Below are 24,480 nucleotides of genomic sequence, written 5' to 3'. Positions count from 1 at the left end.
CAGAATAAAATATACATAATAAAAGAGCAATAACTGCCCTTCTAATAAATTAATAAATTTAGTAATTTAACGATTAAATTAAATTTAGTTAATTCAAATATTGGTCAGGCATGGGAGCTTGAAAAATAGAGAAATTAGAAGGACACTTCTCAGCATAAGACAGCTTACTCTTTAAAAATTTCCTGAACTTTAGCCATGCCAAGAGATTGCCCTGAATCTCAAAATCACTTTATGAATAAAAATGATTTTAAAAACTCTTACTAAATCAGTCTTAGAACCCTAATATGTTGAAACTTATTCTGGTTCTACTTAAGGAGCCCCTTGCAGAACTTCAGGGAATCAGTGTAACACTGTTTTCATTTACTTGTTAGTGTCCTGACAAGAAAACATGTCACCTGGACATGAGTCTTCCATACACAGAAAGTCTCATATGATCAGCGGTTCTAGTTGGTGTGTATTGACAGTAGGAAGGGGGGGAAGGAAGCAAGGGTGGAAAACATGAAAGGATTGAGAAGTATAGATAGGTATTTACAGAACAGTCATGGGGATGTAAAGTACAGCATAGGAAATACACTCAATAATATCATAGTAGCTATGTATAGTGTCACATGGGTACCAGAAATATCAAGGGGAACACTTCGTAAAGTCTATGATTGTCTAACCACTACACTATACATCTGAAATTAATACAAAATAATACTGGTTGTAAACTATAATTTAAAAAGTTAAAAAAGAAAATGTTAATTTCTTCAAACTACTAATCTAAGAGTACTGAGGCAAAACTTAAAAAATAATTTTCATATTTTCCTCCACCATGTACCTACATGTTTTTGTCCAAAGTGATTTCTTTGCCTCAAAAATAACAGAACATTCAGTTAGTTCAATTAGTTGATTTAATTGTGCCAAGGAAATCAGACTTAAGCATTACACTCATATCATGAAAAAAGTATTACAAGAGTAAGTCAAAGCACTCTATAAAATTCACCCCCAGAAGCCCTTTCTCAAGTTCAAATATGTGTTGGGTATATTTCAGTAGCACATCTCAACAGTGACACCTACAGGTGCATTAAGAAATGTGTTTGTCATCTCACTGATAAGAGTAAGTCAACTAAGTTATTTTTCACTTTCAAAGAAATTACTCCTGTTGTACTTTTTGTTTAAAGTATTTATTTATCACAGATTTGCCCTTATTTAACCTGAAGATTTGTTTTGTTTCATTTTGTCTTGTGTTTCTGTAGCTGAAGTTAAAAATATCCCAGAAAGTCAAAGGCACATAATACAGTTACATTTGGGTCATACTTATTTTCATGAATAAAACTAATAGAAAATAAATCACTGTCGATTTTACACAAAAAGGATAGTTAATCTGCCTTCAGATAAACACAGTGAAGAAAAGGAAGAAATTAATCTATTGACAACTGTGAGGTGTTAGTAAAAACAGGGAATACCTAACAGACATCTTCTCCAAAGTCAAATTCTTTAATAAAGATAAAATAAGGTGAAGACTGCTTACACCTGTCACTCAAAATATGAGGAACTCTTTAACTGAATTATAACATAAAAAATGGATTGATTTTGTATTAGCCTTCTTCTCCGTTGCACTAAAAACCAAACCTGGTTACCTTAGGTTCTCTGTTGAGAGTTCCTTTGGAACCGAGAGTAGCCGACATTCACTTCCCACGTCACCCGAGTGTCACACTCCGCCCCGTAGTACAATCAGAGTCAGAGTTTTGCCCATGAACAGTGTCTGCATGATTGCCAATTCACTGAAAACAGAAAACTCAAACACAGTTTTTTAATAAAGTGACACAGAGCTATGATCTTGAGTTTTGGGTGTTTTTTTTTTATTAAACTGATTAAAATAACCTTTTGTCAAAATCCCTGTTTTCATTGAAAGTGATCAAAATCAAATCTCAAAGAGAAAACTACTACTATCAAGCATTATCCCCAAGTGAAAAGAAAAGAAAAATTTATTTTCTAGGGTTAACCACCTAAGTTCATGCACAAATATACAAAAACATTAAAGTCTGAAAAGCCTGGGACAAACTCACTAAAGACTCATCAGTGCAGTTTCTTGCAGGCAAAGAAACATTAACAATAATATAACCATAATAACATGGGGTAATGAAGAGAGAAATTTACTAGAAATCTGAAGACCTGGATTATGGTCCATTTCCATGTGTGGTAGATGACCTTGGTAAAAATGACTATTTTTAATAAACTTCTAAGTTGTTGTTTCCTTACTTGTAAAATGGAATTCACCACTAACCCCATTTAAGTACACAAGAGTCAGCAGACTTTGAAGTCATCATTTTCATCATATCCATCACCACCACCATTAAAGAAATCATAGTGTGAGCTTATTTCCACAATTTTATTAACTGTTACTTAATTGAACATGAATGTCAATGATTTAAGGCTTATTTTCATCTTTTAGAAGTAGTCTGTGAAAAAATTAACAATACTAAACATTTTTAGTTACTTGAGTTAGAATTCTCCAAAAGCATACACATTGAATTGTTAGTTGCTCTCTGTACCAATTTTGTATTAAGATTAATTTATCTTTTTGTCTGAGAAGTGCTAGGACATGTTCATTGTTAGGAAATTTGAAAACTTTCAAAAAAAAAAAAAAGAAAATTCTTCCCATCCCAACTGATAGCACTGCCCCTCCCACACAAAAAAATGCTGTTAGTAGCAAGCTAGTGTTTTTACTAATAAATTTTATGTTAATTTTGTGCAGCTTGGGTTTTTGTTCTTTGGGGATTTCTTGTTCTGTTTTGTTTTTGGTAAGACACATTTTTTAAAAACTAGTTTTTGATTAACCCATTCTGTCTATTGTTATTTTATTTTATATTTCATTAAATTGTTCTCATATGGCTATAAAAAATAAATGGCCTAAAGTGTTTCAGAAAAAGTTTGACAATGAGGATTGTATCACTTCAAAATAAAAAGAGGTAAAGAGGCAAAATATTTTAAGTATTGAATCTGATTTCATTTTCCATCTGGTAACAACAAAAACTATGTGATGTTAATAAAAAGATACCCTGAGATGCCAGATATTTGTCCCAATAAGACTTAAGACAAGGTTCTAACAGTGCTGTTCTTGTGAAGGCCCTCAGAACAAAGGTCATTAGGAACACCAAACGTTATTGGGTTCCCTTTTCCTTTTACTTCTTTATAAAAGTCGCTATCTCCCATCAGCATAGAAAGTCAGAGAAAGTTTGAGCATAGAGTCTCCACAGGATTTGGGGAACCAATACAGTAAGAGATGTTTTCTCAGCCAATTGGAAACACCCAAGGGTGAAATCTTGTAAGCCTCAAGCAGACTGATCCTTCAAAGTTGTCATGACACAGACTCCTCTGTGAAGTTTTCTTGGATTTTCCACGTGCAGCTACCCCTTCCTCATCCCCCTTTGCTCCCTGTGCTTGCTTTCACTTAAGCACCTATTATACATAATTGTGTTTGTTTACATGTCCACAAAAATTGACAAGAATCCCCTTAACATTAGGCTCTATATTCATCATCTTTGTATCTCTAGTAAACACCTAGCACTCAAAAAAATTAGATAATTAAATTAACGAACAAGTGAAACTTTGGCCATTTCATGGCTATATCATGGCCGTTTCAAAAAAACCCCTCGGTTCTACACCCAAATTATTACAAAACAATTTAAATCTTCAAGGAAGCCCCTTGAAGAGATGCAGGGGGTAATTACATTGCAGATTTCATCACTTGCCTGACTTTTCCAAAGGAAGAGTCACGACCAATAAAAGCCAATAAAAGTCACAACAGCCCCTCTCAGTCCCTTTCTTTCTCTCCCCAAGCTTCCTTCATCTTTGCTCTCTCAAAAGTACAACCACCCTGCTGCCCTGTTTGGGCATTGTAGGAGTTACCCCAATATATCCCTTTCTCAGCACCAATCCAAAGTTACACTGATACTTAGGTCAGCATAACAAAAATTCAGGCTTGGTAACCTCCAGAGAGCAAAATATTCCTCCTCCTCAGAAACAGGCTTGAAGCAAAGCTATAAATAGTTCAACATTAATCTTATTATTTTTGTCACAGGAAACAAATGAACTAATGATTTCCTGAGCCTTCTGTGGGGATGACCTCACTACCTCTATCCTTTGATCCTTTCATCTGATTACCATTTCCTCCCTAAAGGCTTCCCTCCTTGGAGTCACAACTGTCATCTATAAGTAATGGGCCATGCACACAGATTCTATTCCTACAACAAACAGGGCTGGGAGAATATTTCCACCCCGCCCCCGAGTCTCCACAGGGTGTTCAAAGCCTGTGTGTCATCCCTGAGCAATTTTCATCAGCTCTCTCAGAACTTGCCTGAGGAGAAGGGGGACTGGAGCTGAACCATCTCTTTAATGGGATTTTAATGTGATCTTCGCAAACTAATCTTATTTAGATATCACAGGAAGCCATGTAATCTCATCTGGGCACTCTTATTTCTTACAGAAAAGCAAAAGGTTTGTAATTCATTTTCAGCAACAGGAACACTTTAACAAAATCTGCTTCCAAAGGTTAAATGATCAGACGAACAGTTGTGGCCTCAAGACCCTATATCCACCTCATTGATTGGGGCAAGCATGACAACAAAATGGTCACTTCAAAGGTTGTTTAAATAAAAGCCATGCTAAGAGTTTATGTCACTGTTATATGCCTCTTCCCACCCACCCCCTTTGTTTTAGAGGAAACTTAAATGCTGAAGGAAGCCATGGTAAAACAAGCTGGGGTCTGAGAGTATGGGTTTCTTTACGGAAGATGACGCAATGGCCCGGGAAACTTCTTATGTTGAAACCTAATCCCCAATGTGATGGTGTTCAGAGATGGAGCCTTTGGGAGGTGATTAGGTCAGAAGGGTGGAGTTCTCATGAGTGAAATTAATGTCTCATATAAAAAAGAGACCCCAGACAGCTCCCTTCCCGCTTCACAAGAGAGGACACAGTGAGAAGGCAGCCACCTATGAACTAGAAAGCAGGCTCTCACCAGACACCAAATCTGTTGGCACCTTGACCATAGACTTCCCAGCCTCCAGAAATGTGAGAAGTAAATTTCTGTTGTGTATAAGCCACCCAGTCTATAGTTTTGTGTTTCGGCAGCCCAAATGGACTAAGACAATTTTTGATACAGCTCCTCTGCTTTATGTATGCATCCCCCACCCTAAAGTATGAACTCCCTTCAAAATAGAGAGTATGCTTGTCCATCTGTCTTGCCCCAAGAACCTAGCACAGGACCTGATACATAGTAAATGCTGCTTAATAAAGATTTGTGCTGAATAAATTTTTGTTGAGCAAAAGGATGAGTTCTTGTGTTGCGCATAAAGGCTACAGACCTAGGAACTCATTAGACATTATCTTTAATTTTCACACACACACACACACACACACACCATGAAGTAGCCCTGGCCTATGTGGTTCAATTGGTTAGAGCATTGTCCTGCAAACTAAAATGTTGCAGGCACAATTCCTGGCCAGGGCACATACTTAGGTTGCAGGTTTGGTCCCCAGTCAGAGTGTGTGCAAGAAGCAACCAATCAATGTATCTCTCTCACATTGATGTTGCTCTCTTCTCCCTCTCTCTCTCTCTCTCTCTCTCTCTCTCTCTCTAAATATGTCCTCGAGTAAGGATAAAAAAATGCCATGAAGTATCATTTTTTTTAGAGATTAACAAAACTAAAGCTCAGAAATTATAGTTTGTACAACACACATTTTGTGAGTGACTAGTTGGAATTTAAATCCTGGTTTCTCTGATTCCAAAGCCAAGTCTTTCTTTTATCATGATTTTCGCCAGTTTTTATATAATCTATGAATTAGAATTGATATTAACTGACTCAAATCATGAGCCATTGGTTTTCTTAAAATAAACATTAATTCTTAAACTCAACTTGATTAGCTGTCACAGAGTCAACACAATAATCATTAAGACAGTACACATTTTCTATGGAATTAAATCAGTAATATCTACTAAAGTGATTTTTCCCTAGAACTTTATTTCCATTCTTCTAAGGAAAGCCTTTCCTTAAGAAAGAGTCAACCTGTGTTGGGCAAGGAGGACCCACCTACTATATATATATATATATATATATATATATATATATATATATATATATATATAGTAAAATTTTAAGGAAAGTTATATTTGTTATTAAAATATTCCGGCCTCCCACTTTGCCTCAGCTCAGGACCCTAGAAACAGAATCTGAGGTGAAGATTTATATGTAGTGTGTTGAGGACCAACATCTGTAAGGAAATGAGGGGTGTGTTGGGCAGAGGGAGTAGCTGAACCATGATGAAGTCTTGAGAGAGACCTTGGCTGATTCTACATGGAGCTCTGGAACTGTTTAGTCCTTCAGAGCTGTCCCTGGTTGAGGTAACAAAGTTAGAAGCTTGTACGCCAGCATCACCTGACATTAGATACAGGCAGTACTGTAGTAGACCTCTCTGCCTGATTTTAGGAATTGTATCTCTACCCCTTGTGGCTAAGGGCGAGAGACAAATTTTGAAATGCCAGCCGCAGGAGACAAACCCTGTAGCTGGTAGCAAACACTGCCTCAGTTCCTCTCCCTGCCCCCAGAGCTTGGTAGGAAGTCAATGATGGGTAAGACCCCTCACAGTGGGGGGCAACCTAAGCCAGACTCCATCACCTGGGAGGCCTTCATGGAAGGACTCAGGGGGCTGCAACAGAGAGTAATGGATTCTCACTCCCCCCCCCCCACCGTCTTTGACAAAGCCCGAGTCCCCATGTCTTCTGGGAGAAGTGCTTCCTGGCTCTAATCCACTTAAGCCTGAATACCTGATGGGAGAGGTGCAGCTCCTTGCCTTTCTAGAGTGTGTCCTGGGGAAAAATCTGGCACCACAAAGACTTGCTGATTAACCTGTGAAATCTGCTAAAAGTGCTTTCATTCATATGATAAGGGTCCCAGAGGAAATGAGTTTGTCTCCCAAAGTTTCTGCAACTCTCTTCCTGACAGACACTGACTCATAGAAAGCCCTCAGATCTCTTTGTAGTGTTATCTACTGTTTGATCCTTGCCCCCCAGTATTCCGGTGTATTACAACCCAATAAAAGGCTATGGAAGAGGGCGCTCGGGGCCTTTTTCTCCTCCGAGAAACTGGCTGCTGCTAGCCTCTCTCTCCCCAGAGAGAGAAGCCACAGCCCACTCCTCCATTCCCAGACAGATCTCATCTTGTCTCGGCCATATTTACTCATTCACATGTGTCCGTGGCACTGGGGGGACCTCACAAAAGTAGTCGCCCCCACACAGTACTCCCCAAGGAGCATGAACTTGATTGAGGAAGCTCTAAAAGTATCAGGAGAACACAGCTTACAACAGTCAACAGTCAACATTCTCAGCAGCTGAGGAATGAGGATGTCCATCATAAACAGTGTGGGAGCTGGATGGTATAGCTTCCACTCCATCATGTTTGGATCTCCTTACTTCTTATAAGTTCACCCCACTGAGAATAGGTCCTCCAGTATTCAGATTGCTCCTGTTTCCTGGGAAGAAATGTTTGTGGGATGAATCATACTCTTGCTGCTCTACCTTTCAAGGCCAAAAGTGGTGTTCATTGTTTCTCTTTCCACTACTCATCCTAGATTTTCACCTCCATTGGTTAGCTCATCTGTGGTCTAGGTGGCTTACTAAGTAGAGTAACTGAGAACCTCAACCTGAGAGGTCACAATTCCTAGTCATTACAACCCTCTCAAGCTCCCAAGCTCTGTGGTATGCTATGTGATATGGCCAGAGGGCCCCACTACCTCAACTCCTTTGCTATAATGTGGGTTCCTTCATCTTGGATACTATTATGCAGAATCCTTTGTCAATGGATCACACATCATAAATATTTGGATGCTAGTTCTGCTTGAGGCAATGGGTATGGGGGAAGAAAAGCCATACCCACAATACATGTTGATCCCACTCCAGACAAATAACTGCCCTTCCAGGGCAAAAAGACTCCAAAGTAATCAATTTACCACCAAATATTTGGATGCTATCCCCAAGTGATGGTGTTACAGCAAAGGCTCAGGATTTGTCTCTGTCATAGGAAGGCTGAACACAATAGCAGCACAGTTAGACAAGCTTTTGAAAGAAGAAGCCCATGTTATTTGCTCTATTCCTTCCATCATGGCACTCATTGGTGAGCCCATCACATCTGCATTAAAGTGACTAGTGACAGAGGTTGGAGGACATGAACTGGCCCAAACTGTCTCTCCCTTTGGCTGTTTAGTGCCTGTTCCATGGCAGATACTTACTAGAGACACTTACATGGCTTACAAAGATCATACAGCATGCCTACTCTCATTGGTCCATCCACATGCCTTCACGCTCCCAATCTTTCTGTCTTTCTCATTCCTGACCCCAGATAAACTATCCAGGATATTGACCAGTGCCTAGGAATTTATATACATTATTACCTAGGGACAATTCTATTTCCAAAGTGAATAATCTAATGCAGCACTTAAACCTTTGCCTCTAAAATGTTTTCCCAATACTGTTTTCAGGGAAAACCTTGAATTAGGCTGAAGTATAGCATTAGTTCCTTTTCAGCTTGCACCCTTGCCCCTGGGACACATTGCTCTATTACTCACCTCTCAAACTATGTATGTTGTTCCCCTGCCTATCATGCCAACCTTGCCAGTCATTACAATTTTACCCACTTTGGTTTAGATTAAGTGTCACCCTCCAGCCCCTATTATTTCAGGTTCTGATCATCCTCACTGCCACTAGGGAACCCAGTTCTGTAACAGCACTTCCCACGATCACCCCACCCTGATCTCACTGCTACTAGTTCTCCTCTTCCGAGAGTGTTCCTCATTGCTTTGGTAAGTGGAGTGTCCTCTAGGATGCCCTAAAAATTGGTCATATTTTCTCCTTTTAATAGTATGTATATGATAACATGTCCACTCTCCCTGAGCCTTTTTATCCCTTCTTCTATTGTCTACCACAGCAATTCTGGCATTTCTACTTCCCATCACTTTCTCTAAGCTTCCATGAGTCATGCTGACAGCTTGTTAGCACAATCTCACATGGACCTTTTTTGTATCACAGGAAAGTTAAATCTTGTGTCACAGGAGAGTGCTCTCATTTTGATCGATTCTCTCTTATTTTATCCAACTTTATGTTCTATCACCTCTTCATTCAGCACCCTCAGAATCCAGTCTCATAAATGCTAACCAGCTCTGCAGGTATGTAATGGCTCAGTCCTGCAGGGCCTTTGGCACAGGGTCTTTTTTTCCCCTCAGCAGGTCCAGCACCTCACAGGACAAGTTGTGTCATGATTGGACTCTATTGATCTGGTGGACAAGTTGGGGAGCAATTTCATCATGAGGTTGGCACGTGGTCTCTTGCAGCAGAGGCCTCTGCATTGTCCTCAGACAAGAGAGGGAACACTGGTGTTTCCAAGGAAGGACCGTACCATTTCTGCAAGCCTGAGGGTACAAGAAGAGGAATTGTTTTAAGCTTCTTGTATGCACTGATACCACTGTCACTGTCCCAAGTGTCAAGGTCCCACTCTATCTAAACCAGGGTTCTAACTGTGATGTAGAAGACTTGCTAAGGCTTAGAAGTTAACCTTCTCTGGAGTTACACTGCCCTGGGCCTGATCTCCAGCTTTGTCTGCTCTCCAGCTACAAAAGACACATCTTTTTCATGCTATCACAGAGGCTTTCTCACTGTCACACTGTGCCCTAAATTGATGATTAATCACCTCAGCCTTTTGTGTCTTTCTCAAATGCATTAATAGCATATCAGCTTCTATACTTCTTAAATTCATTACTTTCCCTGTACCTTCCAAGTGTCTGAGATATTGTACCACCTTGTTCATTCCCTTTTACTGATATGCTATCCCAGTTTTAAGAATTGTACCTACTGCATATTATAGATTCCTCTCTACCAGAGAGCCAATGGGTGATCTAGTTCCAAATCTCCATATGAGAGACTGCTTCTTAGGACCACTTTGGATGCCAACTGTCTGTGTCAAAGATTTGCATGCAACAATTTTATCGAGGAGTATGCCCAGCAACAAAACCTCTGAGGAAATGAGGGAAGTTGGTTGAGCAAGGAGAAGTGGAATTACAATGCACCGGTATCATAAACCTCAGCCAAGTCCATAGAGAACTCTGTTAGTAGGAGGGTCTTTCAGAGTTGTCCTCAAATATGGCAAAAGGGACTGGACTTCATACTCCTATGTCATTAATCATTGAATGTGATTGGGGCATAGACTTGGGCAAGACAGCCTCTGTGAGTCTCAGAGACAGATGCAGCTGTGAGCCATTAGCAACCAATACTGAGCAGCTGGGGGAATGAGCCTCTTGGTGCAGAAGTGTGAACCTGGGTGTTTCACCACACCTTCTTTTCCATTAAGGCAGGGGTGTCAAACTCATTTTCACCGAGGGCCACATCAGACTCGCTGTGGCCTTCACAAAGAGCTAAAGGTAGAGCTCCTTGCCCCTACTTAAGAAGTAGTTACATTTATACAGTCCTAAAATTATATTCAGCCCTTTGAAGGGAACTACGAGGCTGATGTGGCCCCCAATGAAAATGAGTTTGACACCCCTGCATTAAGGTACTGAAGGATATCTTTTCAGCACGAAAAAAAAGATAAAATAGAGACTTGCTCATTGTTAACCAACAATACCTTGAAGCAAAGTGGTTTATGAGATTAAACTCAATAAAGAGCAACAAATTTTGATGACAATAGAAATCTGGCAAATTTTGATAAAGATGAAAATAAGAAACATGATGGGCCCTGCAGTGTCATCTTTAGATACTGCAGCTTGAACAGCCCTGTAGCCAAGAGATAGTATAAGAGCTCAAAGATCCCCACAAAGGAACAGGCAAGAAAGAATGAGAGGAAGAGAAAGAGACAAACAGACAGAGAAGGGGAAAGCAAGCTGTCCAACATGACAAGCTTTTAAGTCTTTTATCATATATATCACATATCCTCATTTCATTTGTGGCAAAAAAAATCAAGATGAATATCCATGAATTCAACCCCTCCTGGAGGGGAGGGGGCAGAAACAAAGAAAAGAAAGTCCATGCTTCCTTCAGACAAACATACTTACATGACATATCCCCTGATTTCAGGGAGCCAAACTTACCACAGATAAGCAATTTTTATTTTTTAACACACTTATGCGATTTCCTCTTTCTTTCTTTCCATCTGTTAGTAGCCTTTTTTGAGCTCCCGGGAATGCCAGGCTCCCTAACAGCACAAGGGATGCAGACACAGAGCTACTGTCTGCTAAGTGTCTCACAGCCTGGCAGGAAAAATTGCACATAAACAAATGAATTGCTAAAGTGGGCAGACACTTAGGGCATCCCGAGAGCAGAGAGGAGCAGGAGCTTGCATATCTGCACAGGGTGACTAGGGAGTGTCACTGAGCCACCTCGAATGTCATAGAACAGATTTGCCACTTTCTATTTTATTTTCCAGTCTGTTGCTTTGAGCCACATTAAGAACAATGTTATCCTTTACTTTAAATGTCTCCTCTGATTCTTTATTCCTTGCATGATGCAAACAAGAACTTCTGAAAAGTATAATAATCTTGCCAAAACAAATACTTTCTACATAAAAATCTGATATAAATGGCTTACTTGTGTGTATATTTCTACAACTACAATAATAATTTTGATTTATTTCAACCCAAATTTCATATATTTCATGTTAGAAAATGACACTGAAAGAGAGACTAGAAATATTTTAGGAAAGTTGAGGAAGGCAAAAAATATATAAGGACTGCATGCCAGGCTCCAACTTCTTTTTGGCTGAAATCTCCATCTTCCAATAATTCACCAAAATGACTAACACAAAGGAAAAGAGGAGAGGCACCCCTTACCTGTTCTACAGGCCTTTTAGAAAACACAGAGTTTTTACTTTGGCAACATACAGGAAAACCTACTAGAAAGGAAAGGTTGTAGACATCAAGGAACTGGGTGCTGTTCAAAAAGGAATGTTCCACAATTGTTCCCACAACAACACTGGAGGTGCCTACAATGTCACCCAGAGTGCGTTGGGCATAGTTGTGAAAAATCAACTTAAAGGCAAGATTTTCACCAAGAGAATTAATGTCTTGAGCACATTAAGCACTCTAAGAGCTGAGATAGCCTCCTGAAAACGTGTGAGGGAAAATGATCAGAAAATGAAGTAAGCCAAAGAGAAATGTACCTGGGTTCAACGGAAGCGTGAGCCTGCTCCACCCAGAGAAGCACACTTTGTAGGAAGCAATGGAAAGGAGCCTGGGCTGCTGGAGCCCGTTCCCTATGAGTTCAAGGTATGGTAAGTATCAAAAAACAAAAGACCTCCTTTGTTTTAAAAACAAAAGGTATATAGGACCACTAGAGTAGAAATTTTTGTATTAATAGCCTTGGGAAAATCAGAAGAAATTAAACTTGAACAATAGTTTCACTTCTGCAGTTTGCAGATTGGCTGGAGTTAAAATACACACTAGGGCTTGAGTCAGGTCCGCAAGTTCTACCATAGTTGAATGTGTTCTAGAATGAAAGCTGAGAAAAGTTTTGTGAAAATTTGTAAATATATTATTCAAGAAAAGTAAGGTTTCTGTGTCAGTAGGAAGCCAGTCACCTGTAAGTAACAGAAATTGGGTCACAGTAATTTGAATAGAGGTTTCTTTTTCTCTCAGTACATGGTTATAAGATGGCTGATACAGCTCTGCCAACAGGACTTCACAGCAGAAGAACAACAAAGGGTCACTCTAGCCAACCCATTGCTATTTATGGGAAAAGAAAATGATTCCCCAGAAGTGCCCATTCCAAGTAAGAATTCTGTGTAAGTTTGTGGCCAGAATTGTATCCCACAGCCATCCTTAGCTACAAAGATTTGGATAAAAGAATATTTCAATGTCCAGCCTCTATATTAAGAAATACTAAGGGAGAATGGGGCAGATAATGGATTGGGGAGAGCCAATTAACAGTATTAACCACTGTTTTTATGGGTGAATTTAAGACATGCTGGGTAAAATATTGAGAAACACCTATTCAACCATAGTCAGCTGTGGTGTTTACAGGTTATAAAATGTTTTCTATTTCAAACATTCAAGTTACTGAATATCTATGGGAACATAGAATTTTTATAATACGATATTTTTAGAAAAAACACACAAAAGGAAAAATTTACAACTTTATGGATATATACATTATCCCTAGAACAAAAATTAAGTAGGTTCATGATATCTCCAAAGAAGAGGGAGGGTCTTTAAAAGGTTTATACAGAAAAGGGAAAGCAAATGGAATTAATAGTACATTATCAAGTAATGTCACTTGTACAAGAATTTATATCTGGTAATTAAACCCCATCTTAACTGGAGCCTCTTGGTACTGACTTCAAGCCTTATAAGGCTATATTTTGTTGCAGTTAAAATTTAACTACAAATACAATGTTTTAATTTTGAGAAGAATTATTGGCTTTTAACAATACACATTGAAAAAACTGATCAGTTAACAGGTGCATAGGCTGCACCAATGACTATAAGCTATTCCTGGTGAGAGCCACAACCACACTCAGGTTGCCCCATGAAAGCGAAACTCCCTCCAGTGTGTTCTAGGAAGTTCTCCCCATTATGTTCTTCAGGACAGCCTGAAAAGACAAAATGCATTCTCTGGACTTTCCAGTTGAAGCCACATCTGCTAGAATCTGCAGTCAGATCTACTGTTCTACTCTCACTGAATGGGGATGGCTGACCCATAGCTGCTCAAGGTTTCATGGAGGCCTACATGATGCCAACTCATTTTCTCCATCATCAGGTTTTCTGTACACTGTCTAAATTTGTGAGAGTTATAATCCCAGCATTTTTCTGGACTAGAGGCCCCCATTTTTTCCCTTATCTACTTCTGTAGAGGTGAAAATTAAAATCAAACCTTTCTTTTGCTTACTTACTAATGCCCACCAAAACAAAGATAGATTTTTTTGTTTTGAATCTATCTCGGAGGATACATATTCTTATGAAACATGACTAGATTCACAATATAGCATGAGTCCAACGACATCCAAATTGGTGTGCATCCTGTTCAGTAAGGCAAGTCCACTTGTCATGCACTTGGGTGTCACAGCAACATCAAGTCCTTGACAGTTTATAAATACTCTCAAGTTCTGTACTCATCTTGTGTGAACAGAGTCCACACAATGTTCCATAATCATTTTGAGTAGCACTGGTTTAGAGACAAGGAACTTACTCTTAGTTCTCTTTGGAATGGACATTTAGTCCCTAATCACATAATAGTAATAATACTACTACTAATAATAATATCATCAACATTCTTTTAATTTGGGTTGGTTTCATTTTTTTATTTTATAAGCACCAAAATATTTATGAAGCTTTCCTCTCATGATCAACCTCCTAAAATTCCTAAGTTCTCCAGCTTTAATTATCTGAAGCATAACCCTTCAAGGGGGTGAAAGAATCCTCCAGCTTTATCTACACAGAGAATATTCCAGAAACACAAATAACCACAAATATGCTAGTCTTCCCTATTAGCTAAGTGCTTCCAAAGGGGAAAAGAATCTTGACATTAGACAACTTGTTGATATAAGCCAAAGGCTGTTTGAATGTTATGGGTGTAAGAATCAAATCACACAGCTGTAAAAAGTATTCTGATGCATGTTCTGTGAATAATTTGTAATTGAAAATCCATTAACAGAATAAGCGGAGATGAATAATGCTAAAGTGGACTGACCAGGTATGCCAAAATAAGGATGTAAAATGCATTCTAAAAGTGAGGTAAAATGCTTCCTGTAAAGCCGGCCAATTTTTTCTCCCCTCTGCTAAAAGAAATTGAAGATAATTTAAATGGTTCTGAAACAAATCTGTTGACAAGGATAATAACAAGATGAATGAAAGTAGAGAAAGAAGTCTTTGGCATAACAACAAGAGCTTAACAAAAGAAGTGTGAATTTGCAGGCTGCGACTGTTCAACATATTTCAGAGGTAATTTGAACCAGGACTCACATATTAGTAAAAAACAAAGTAAAATGCTGATGTTGCAAAAACGAACTAAGGAAGAGGAATGGACAAGAACAATAGCGTCCTATTACTAGAATTAGAATTCATTTAGAAAGATATTGAGCTAAAATCTGTTTTCCTTCCAAAGTGCCTGATATAATTAGAATGAGGGCATATTTGCCATGATTGTTCTCTAGTGTTTTGATCTGGGGGGGAAAGATGCTGGATAGTACTGCAGATTGTGCATTAGGGAAGTGACATTCATACTTCCATGTTGATTTCAATTTCTTCTGTGAGATGTACCACTCTGGGGATCTGATTTTCACATCATAATATGAATATTCAAAATGCTACTTTACATATCACATATGGTTTGGATTTGAATGATTTCTCCTCAGACTAGAGGGATTTCTCTCAAGCAAATCTGTGTTTTGTTTTAGAAATTTGCACTTAAAAGTTTAGAAAAAATTTTTTAAGTAATCCAGGAAAAAATACGAGCTAGATATGAGCTAAATATTTTCTACTCTGTCATATTTTTAAAATAGCCCAACTAATTCTTTCCAAATTTTGGACACTAATTCACTTACACACCAAAATCATTAAAGGAAAAATAAAACTCAGATGTCAAAATTAAGATTCAGAGATGAAAACATCATAAGCAATAAAAGTAAAAAATGTCAAAAACCAATCATACAAAGCCTATGGGGAGAATATAATATGTTATTAAAATTATGCTAAATAATTGGTTAATTAACAGGAATATACAAGGCATGAGAGATTTCAGTTAACTTAATTTTTTTTAGATAATTGAAACTATAACAGGGTGTAGCCAAGAGGGGGCCCCCAAAAGGGATTTGGAATGAGGTCCAGAACTCACAGTGTCCAGGAAATATTAAGATGTCCTCACCCCTACCTGCCACAGGCATGAGTTGGGGAAGGGACAAATGGAGCAGGGCCATTGAGAGCTATTTTGTACAGCAAAGGCTTTGCAGCTAACCTCTGGCATGGTCATTTAACATATCTATAACCTTTAAGTGTCTGCATAGATATGTTAAATAGCTGTAGCCTTGCTCTGAGCCAGGAGGATGGAAGTGACTTCCACCGAAGACCTAACTGGGGGAATGTCCCTCAAGTTATAGTGCCTGTGTGAGAGCTTGGAAATGATTGGCTCTGGGACATGGGGCCATACCTGCCCAGACTCATGATGGCAGCCCAGTAAACTTGGAATAATACAGGAATGCTGGCAAGTGTAGTGAATTGTAGAAGGAGTTAGAAATGGGGCTGCAGAGGAGGACTGAGGGGGCGGGGATTTAAACCCAGACAGAGCAGCCATTTAAGGAGAGGGAACCACATGGCTGTGGCAGTGCAGGGAGAAAGCCATGCACTTTTGGACAGAGTGGGAACCCCCACAGCTCGGGGTAGAAAAAAATCACCCCGTGGCTATAGCAGAGAATCACCACTCAGCTTTGCCAGAGTGGCGACCCTACCCTCTCTGCAGCTCTGGTGGAGGAAAGAACCATGAGGTTTTGACCAGAGTGCAGACCCCTGCAGCTCTCATAGAAGAGGCCCACGTGGCTTTGGGGTGCTCCCTTTGGCCACATGGCCTGGGAAGAAGGAAAGACTTTGCCTGGAAAATAGGTACAAAGAACTCTTGCCAGTAGGCCATGAGAGGGTGCCACATGGCTTTGGATTAATTAGAGATCCTGCTTGGACGGCAACACAGCCGATGGTGTCAGCAGCCTGAAACATGGACGTGTGCTTCTTTTCCTGAGTTATGGTACCCTGAATCAGGGCAGAGGGAGAAGGAAGTGCTGTGGGCATCTGTGATATCTTAAAGGACTTTGATATTTTAATGGGGACACTGGAACCCTGGGCTGTGAGTCTGGGATCCCTCAGTCCCAAAGTATCCTTCCCAATTTTTATCCACCATACATGGGTGTGGGACCACCCATTCCATGTCACCATGTCTCTGTGCCTCCTCACATCTCTGCTTCTCCTACCTGTCTGGATGAATGTGATTTCTTTATTCCTTGATTGTCAGACTTCCATAAAGCTTGATTTTCTGACAATTCTGGGTGATAGTTGTTTTGTAGTCTTATCGTGATTTTTGTTGTGGTTGTGCAAGGAGGTGAACCATGTTTATTTATGCCTCCCTCATGACTGGAAGTCTTCCTTATCTTTAAAGTACCTGGATATCATTACTGAATAATAACTCAAATTTTATAGATATAAATAAGTATAAGGAGATTTGGGTTAAATATAATGTTTTTCAATGGGGTAATACCTGTGTATGTTTAATCATTATGTAGTATGAAATTATACCAGGAAGGCCAAGGTAGAGGAGAACATACCATTTACATGGTAACTATGATGTACTAGGTACCCTAGAAGGTGTCTTCATACCTTAACTCATTTACCATCCCAGAAAATATTTGAGAAATTATCACCATTTTACTAATGAGGAAATCAGAGTTCAGAAAGTTCAATAAATTTCTCCCAAAATCACACAGTCAGTAATTGGCAAAACTGAGATTCAAACTCAGGTCTGCCTGAATCTAAACCCATCCTCTTTCCATCATACGACTGTGATCTATGCTTTATGCCAACTTTTACCATAATTAGGCTGTCAAACCTGGTACCATATATTTTATCTCTGTTGGCCTTAGTTTATTGGCCTTTAAAACCTAGGAACATGTATTTTACCTTTATTGGCCTTAGTTCATGAACCTACAAAATTAAAATATTGCTATTTGTAGCAGAAATAATGCATTTCTCATATTTACATTGTAGTAGAATTCCAATTATCAGCTAGGCACATGGCATGGATGTTACATTTCCCATTTTCCCTTGAAGCTAGGCATGTCATGTGACTAATGCATATGACTAATTACCAATGGGATGTGAACAGAAGTGATAGGTACAATTTCTGGTCACATTCTTAAAGAAACTGAACATGTCCTTCTTAGCTCTTTTCTTAAGAGTTGGAATACAGAGAGGGTGGCAAAAAATAGGTGAAGGGATTAAAAAAAAACTCACATAAGCACAGACAACAGTGTGGTGATTACCAGAGAGAAAAAGGGATGCGGGGAGGTAGGGGAAGGTAACGAGAGGATAAATGGTAACAGAAGGAAACTTGACTGCTGTGATGAATACACAGTACACTATACAGATGATGTATTATAGAATTGCACACTTGAAACCTGTATAATTTTATTAACTATTATAACAAGTAAACTCAGTAAATATATAATTTTTTAAATGCTGGACTGCACAGACAAACACAAAATCCTAGAGTTAGTGAAGCATTAAAAAGAAGGAGTACACATGCCTGGAAGCATAAAATGCTGAAGTTGTCCATGTTGCTTATTTGGTAACAATATGTGAGAGAGATGCAAACCTCTGCCTGTTTTAAGCCATGGCTTTTGTTGTCTATTACATATGAAACTAACCCTAAATAATGCCTCTCTCTTCCACTCTAGATACCATAACTGCGAATTTGTGGTAGTTTTGTTATGAACAAGAAATACGGTGTGTTTGAAAATCAGATAAAGAAATAAATAAGCAAGAATTGTTTTTGCTGGAGTGGGAGGTCATCTCATTCTTCCTGTAAAGGTGGCAAATAAAAATGAAATTTCATAATTTACTTTCACTTAATCAAAAATTTTACTCTATTAATATTTTATCATTTTCTTCAAAGTAAAAATGATCAATTTTCTCTTGTCTGTAAGAGGTGCTTTTTTACTATTTTATTTTATTTTTTAAATGATTTTATTGTAGTTCAATTATAGTTTTCTGCATTTTCCTCCCCACCCCAGCCATCCCCACCTCCCTCCACTGGTTCCAACCCCCCTTGGTTTTGTCTGTGTGTCCTTTATAGTTGTTCCTGAAATCCCCTTTCCCCTATTATCCTCTCCCACCACCCCTCTGGTTACTGTCAGACTGTTATTAATTTCAAGGACTCTGGTTATGTTTTGCTTATTTGTTTTGTTGTTTAGGTTTCACTTATAAGTGAGATCATATGGTATTTGTCTTTCACTGCCTGGCTTATTTCACTTAGCATAATGCTCTCCAGTTCCATCCATGCTGTTATGAAGAGTAGGAGCTCCTTCTTTCTGCTGCATAGAACTCCATTGTGTAAATGTACCACAGTTTTTTGATTTATTCATTTACTGATGGGAACTAGGATTGCTTCCAGCACTTGGCTATTGTAAATTGTCCTGCTGTGAACATTGTAGTACATTGGTTCTTATGGATTGGTGTTTCAGGATTCTTAGAGTATAATCCCAGCAGTGGAATCGCCATGTCAAAAGGCAATTCCATTTTTACTTTTCTGAGAAAATTGCATACTGTTTTCCACAGTGGCTGCACCAGTCTGCATTCCCACCAACAGTGCACTAGGGTTCTCTTTCCTCCACATCCTCTCCAACACTTGTTTGTTGACTCATTTATGATGGTCATTCTAATTGGTATAAAGTTGTATCTCCTTGTGGCTTTAATTTGCATCTCTCTGAATGTTAGTGATACTAAGCATCTTTTCATATGTCTCTGGGCCCTCTCCTCCTTGGAGAAGTGTATGTTCAGGTTCTTTGAGCATTTTTAAATTGGACTATTTGTCTATATGGAGTGGAGTCATGTGAGTTCTTTATATATTTTGTAGCTCAAACCCTTGTCTGAGGTATTATTGGCAAATATGTTTTCCCATACAGTCTGTTCTCTTTTTATTTTAATGCTGTTTTTTTAGCCATGCAGAAGCTTTTATTTTGATGAGATCCCATTTGTTTTTTAAGTATTTTTTATTGGATATTCTATTACAGTTTTCCCAATATTTTTCCCTATATCCACTCTTCATTTTATCCCCCCAACCCTCCAGCATTCCCCTCCTTAGATCATGTCCATAGGTTGTACATACAAGTTCTTAGTCTTCTGTTTCCTATACCATTTTTATTTTTCTCCATTTATTTTATGCCTAATAATTATGCTTCTTCTTCCCTGTATGCTCCTTTCCCCCCATTCCTCCCTTCCCCCTCCCCACTGAACTCTTTCTGTGTGATGTCCACTTCTCTGATTCTGTTCCTGTTCTTGTTGTTTGTTTAGTTTTTGTTTTCATCGTTTTCTTTTGGGTTCATTTGTTAATAGTTGTGAGTTTGTTATCATTTTATTGTTCATATTTTTATCTTCTTTTTCTCAGATAAGTCCCTTTAACATTTCATACAATAAGGGCTTGGTGATGATGAACTCCTTTAACTTGACCTTATCTGGTCAAGGGCAGAAGCACTTTTTCTGCCCTTCCATTCTAAGTGAAAGCTTTGCTAGAAAAAGTAATCTTGAATGTAGGTCCTTGCCTTTCATGACTTCAAATACTACTTTCCAGCCCCTTCTTGCCTGCAAGGTTTCTTTTGAGAAATCAGCTGATAGCCTTATGGGAACTTCTTTGTAGGTAACTGTCTTCTTTTCTCTTGCTGCTTTTAGAATTTTCTCTTCATCTTTAATCTTGGGTAACTTATTGCTGATGTGCCTTGGTGAGTTCCTCTTTGGGTCCAACTTCTTTGGGACTCTCTGGGCTTCCTAGACTTCCTGGAAGTCTATTTTCTTCACCAGATTGAGAAAGCTTTCCTTCATTATTTGTTCAAATAAGTTTTAAATTTATTGCTCTTGCTCTTTTCCTTCTGGCACCCTTATAATTTGGATATTGGAACATTTCAGGTTGTCCCAGAGAATACTCAAACTATCCTCATTTTTTTTGGATTCTTGTTTCTTTTTTCTGATCCAGTTGGATGTTTATTTCTTCCTTTTGTTCCAAATTGTTGCTTTGAATCCTGGTTTCCTTCTTGTCACTGTTGGTTCCCTGAATATCATGCTTTATTTCATTTTGGGTATCTTTCATTTGTTCTTTCATTTTTCAACCTGCTCAATCAGTTCTGTGAGCATTTTGATTGCCAGGGCTTTAAATTCTCCATCAGATTGGTTGGCAATCTCCTCATCACTTAGTTCTGAAGTTTTGCTCTATTCTTTCATTTGGGCCATATTTCTTTGTCTTGAGGCACCTGATAAGTTATAAGAGGTGGAGCCTTAGGTAGTCACCAGAGCAGAGCAACCCTCTTTGCTGTGCTGCCTGTGGGGGAAGGGCAAGAGAGGGAACAATGCAACTTGCCTCTTGTCTCTAGTGCACTTTCCAACAGACTCTCATGTCAGACTGGAAGTATCTCCCACCACAGCAACCCAAGCCTTAGTCCACAGTCAGCTCTGAGTCTCAGTTTTCCCCTTAAGTCAGTCCCTCCTGTGCAGCTCTGCAAAGCTCAGTAGTCATCCCCACCCCTTAGCTGCCTGGCCAAGGTTTTTCTAAGTTGGCCGACAGGGTCCACCTTACCATTCTGGTTGTTCTGGTTGTTTTTTTTCCTTTAATTCCTTGGGTGTTGGAGTTCCATGCAGTTTGATTTTCTGGCAATTTTGGTTGTTTGTGGATTTTATATTGGCTGTTATCCTCTTTTTGGTTGCGCGAGAAAGTTAAGGGTTTCTACCTAAGCCTCCATCTTGGCCAGAACTCGAGATCCCATTTGTTTATTCTTTCCTTTATGTTCCTTGTTCTAGAGGACATATTGGTGAAAATATTTTCACATGGAGAATAGCTTCAGGAAATCATAGAAGTAACACTACCCACATTCCCAAATCCCCAGTCCCTCTACCTAATAGCTTCCCAAGAGCAATAATTAGGACCTGACTTCCGGCCAAGATGGAGGCATAGGTAGACACACTGTGCTTCTTCACACAACCAAAATAAGAACAACAAAAATTTAGAAACAAAAAACAACCAGTACTGACAGAAAACTGAGCGGTATGGAAGTCCAGCAACCAAGGAGTTAAAGAAGAAACGTTTATCTAGACTGGTAGGAGGGGCAGAGTCAGAAGGCTGGATGGAGAGGACTCTCAGCAAGGCAGGGGCTTGTGAACCCCGGGCACACCAGGCAGCAGTGGGCAGACCCAGCAAAGCTACAGATTGTGGAGGAGCGAGGCGGACCAGGCAGTCCCACATTCACACACAAATAAACCAGGCAAAACTGTGGAGCGAAACAGACCATGCAACCCAGGATCCCAGCACCAGGAAATAAAACCTAAAAATAATTATTGAAAACACCTGTGGAGGTTGAAGCGCCGGGAGAGACTCCCAGCCTCACAAGAGAGTTTGTTGGAGACCCACAGAATCCCAGGATGTACACAAGCCAACCCACATGGGTATCAGCACCAGAAGGGCCCTGTTTGCTTGGGGAAGTGGCAGAAAGGACTGAAATCCAGCAGAGAGTGGTGCAAGCACCATGTTCCCTCTCAGACCCCTGCCACACATACTGCATTATAACCCAGCGACTTGGGTTGCCCCACCCAGGTGAACACCTAAGGCTCTGTCCCTCACTACATAACACCCACATCAAGACAAAAAAAAAATGGCCCAAACAAAAGAACAGATAAAAGCTCTGGAAAAAAATACAGCTAAGTGATGAAGAGATAGGCAACCTATCAGATGCACAGTTCAAAGCACTGGTGATCAGGATGCTCACAGAATTGGTTGAATCTGGTTGCAAATAAGATGAAAAAATGAAGGCTATGCTAAGTGAAATGAAGGAAAATGTACAGGGAATCAATAGTGATGGGAAGGAAACCAGAACTCAAATCAATGGAGTGGACCAGAAGGAAGAAAGAAACAACCAAACAGAAAAGAAGGAAGAAACAAGAATTTAAAAAAGTGAGAAGAGGTTTAGGAACCTCCAGGACATCTCTAAACATTCCAACATCCGAATCATAGGGGTACCAGAAGAAGAAGAGGAAGAGAGACAAGTGAAAAAGTTATTTGAACAAATAATAAAGGAGAACTTCCCCCAATCTGGCTAAGGAAATAGACTTCCAGGAAATCCAGGAAGCTCAGAGAGTCCCAAACAAGTTGGACCCAAGGAGGAATACACCAAGGCACATCATAATTACATTATCCAAAATTAAAATGAAGGAGAGAATCCTAAGTAGCAAGAGAGAAGGGAACAGTCACCTACAAAGAAGTCCCCATCAGACTGTCAGCGGATTTCTCAAAAGACACCTTACAGGCAAGAAGGGGCTGGAAAGAAGTATTCCAAGTCATGAAATCCAAAGACCTACATCCAAGATTGCTCTATCTAGCAAAGCTTTCATTTAGAATGAAAGGGCAGATAAAGTGCTTTCCAGATAAGGTCAAGTTCAAGGAGTTCATCATCACCAAGACCTTATTGTATGAAATGTTAAAGAGACTTATCTAAGAAAAAGAAGATACAAAACATGTACAGTAAAATGACAGCAAGCTCACAATTATTAACAACCACACCTAAAATAAACAACAAAAAAAAACCAAACTAAGCAAACAACTAGAACAGGAACAGAGCCACAGAAATGGAGATCACATGGAGGGTTAGCAACAGGGGAGTAGGAGGGGAAGAGAGGGGGAAAAGGTACAGAGAATAAGTAGCATAGATGGTAGGTAGAAAATAGACAGGGGGAGTGTAAGAGTAGTATGGGAAATGTAGAAGCTAAAGAACTTATAAGTATGACACATGGACATGAACTGAAGGGGGGTATGTGGATGGGAGAGGGTGTGCAGGGTAAAGGGGAGTGAAGGAGAGAAATGGGACAACTGTAATAGCATCATCAATGAACTATACTGAAAAAAAATATTTCCACATGGAATATCTGAGATTGCCCTGCCTATGTTTTCCTGTAGGGCTTTTATGGCATCATGACTTATATTTAAGTCTTTTAATCACCTTGAATTTATTTTCGTATATCATATAAGTTGATGATCGAGTTTCATTTTTTTGCATGTAGCTGTCCAGGTCTCCCAACACCATTTGTTGAAGAGGCTATTTTTACTCCATTTTATGCTTTCTGCCTGTAAGAGGTGCTTTTTAAAAGTGATCTAATTACTTAAAACTTTCTTAGGGGTCATTTATAATAAGGCTCAGAAAGGGCAAGGTTTTTATATATCATCATAACCCATTAGAGCTAGAACAAGTATGAAAACATAAATCATACATTTTGAACTTTACTTAATTTTTTTATTCCAAGTACTTTATAATTAGTACCAAAATCCCTGTTCTACCTATTCCATTTATGTGAATTTAAGACAAACACCATGAAGAAATAAAATGCTTCATAGCCAGGACTCTAAAGCAATGGATTTAAGGATCTAACTGGAAAGCAGAAGAAATCAATCTTCCATAATGGATCTGAAAAAATAAGAACAGGATGCAGTAGAGAATGGGTGGTTAAACAACAAATGCAGCATTTGCTTTGACCACGATGAGATTTGGAATGGTTGTATGGTTACAATTGAGTTCTCAAACACAGAGAAGATTGAGCTGAAAATCATGCCAAGAAAAAATGATTGTCTTTACTCTGTTGGCAGAAGAAACTCTGGAAGGAAATGAATTTCCCACAAAGCATATCTTGAACCAACGCATCAGTCAAGGTAAATGCAGAGCAAAATCTCAACTC

Source organism: Artibeus jamaicensis, unplaced genomic scaffold, assembly GCF_021234435.1.
Source record: "Artibeus jamaicensis isolate MK-2021 breed Jamaican fruit bat unplaced genomic scaffold, CSHL_Jam_final contig_536, whole genome shotgun sequence".
Lineage (NCBI taxonomy): Eukaryota > Metazoa > Chordata > Mammalia > Chiroptera > Phyllostomidae > Artibeus > Artibeus jamaicensis.
This window is presented reverse-complemented; position numbering follows the sequence as displayed.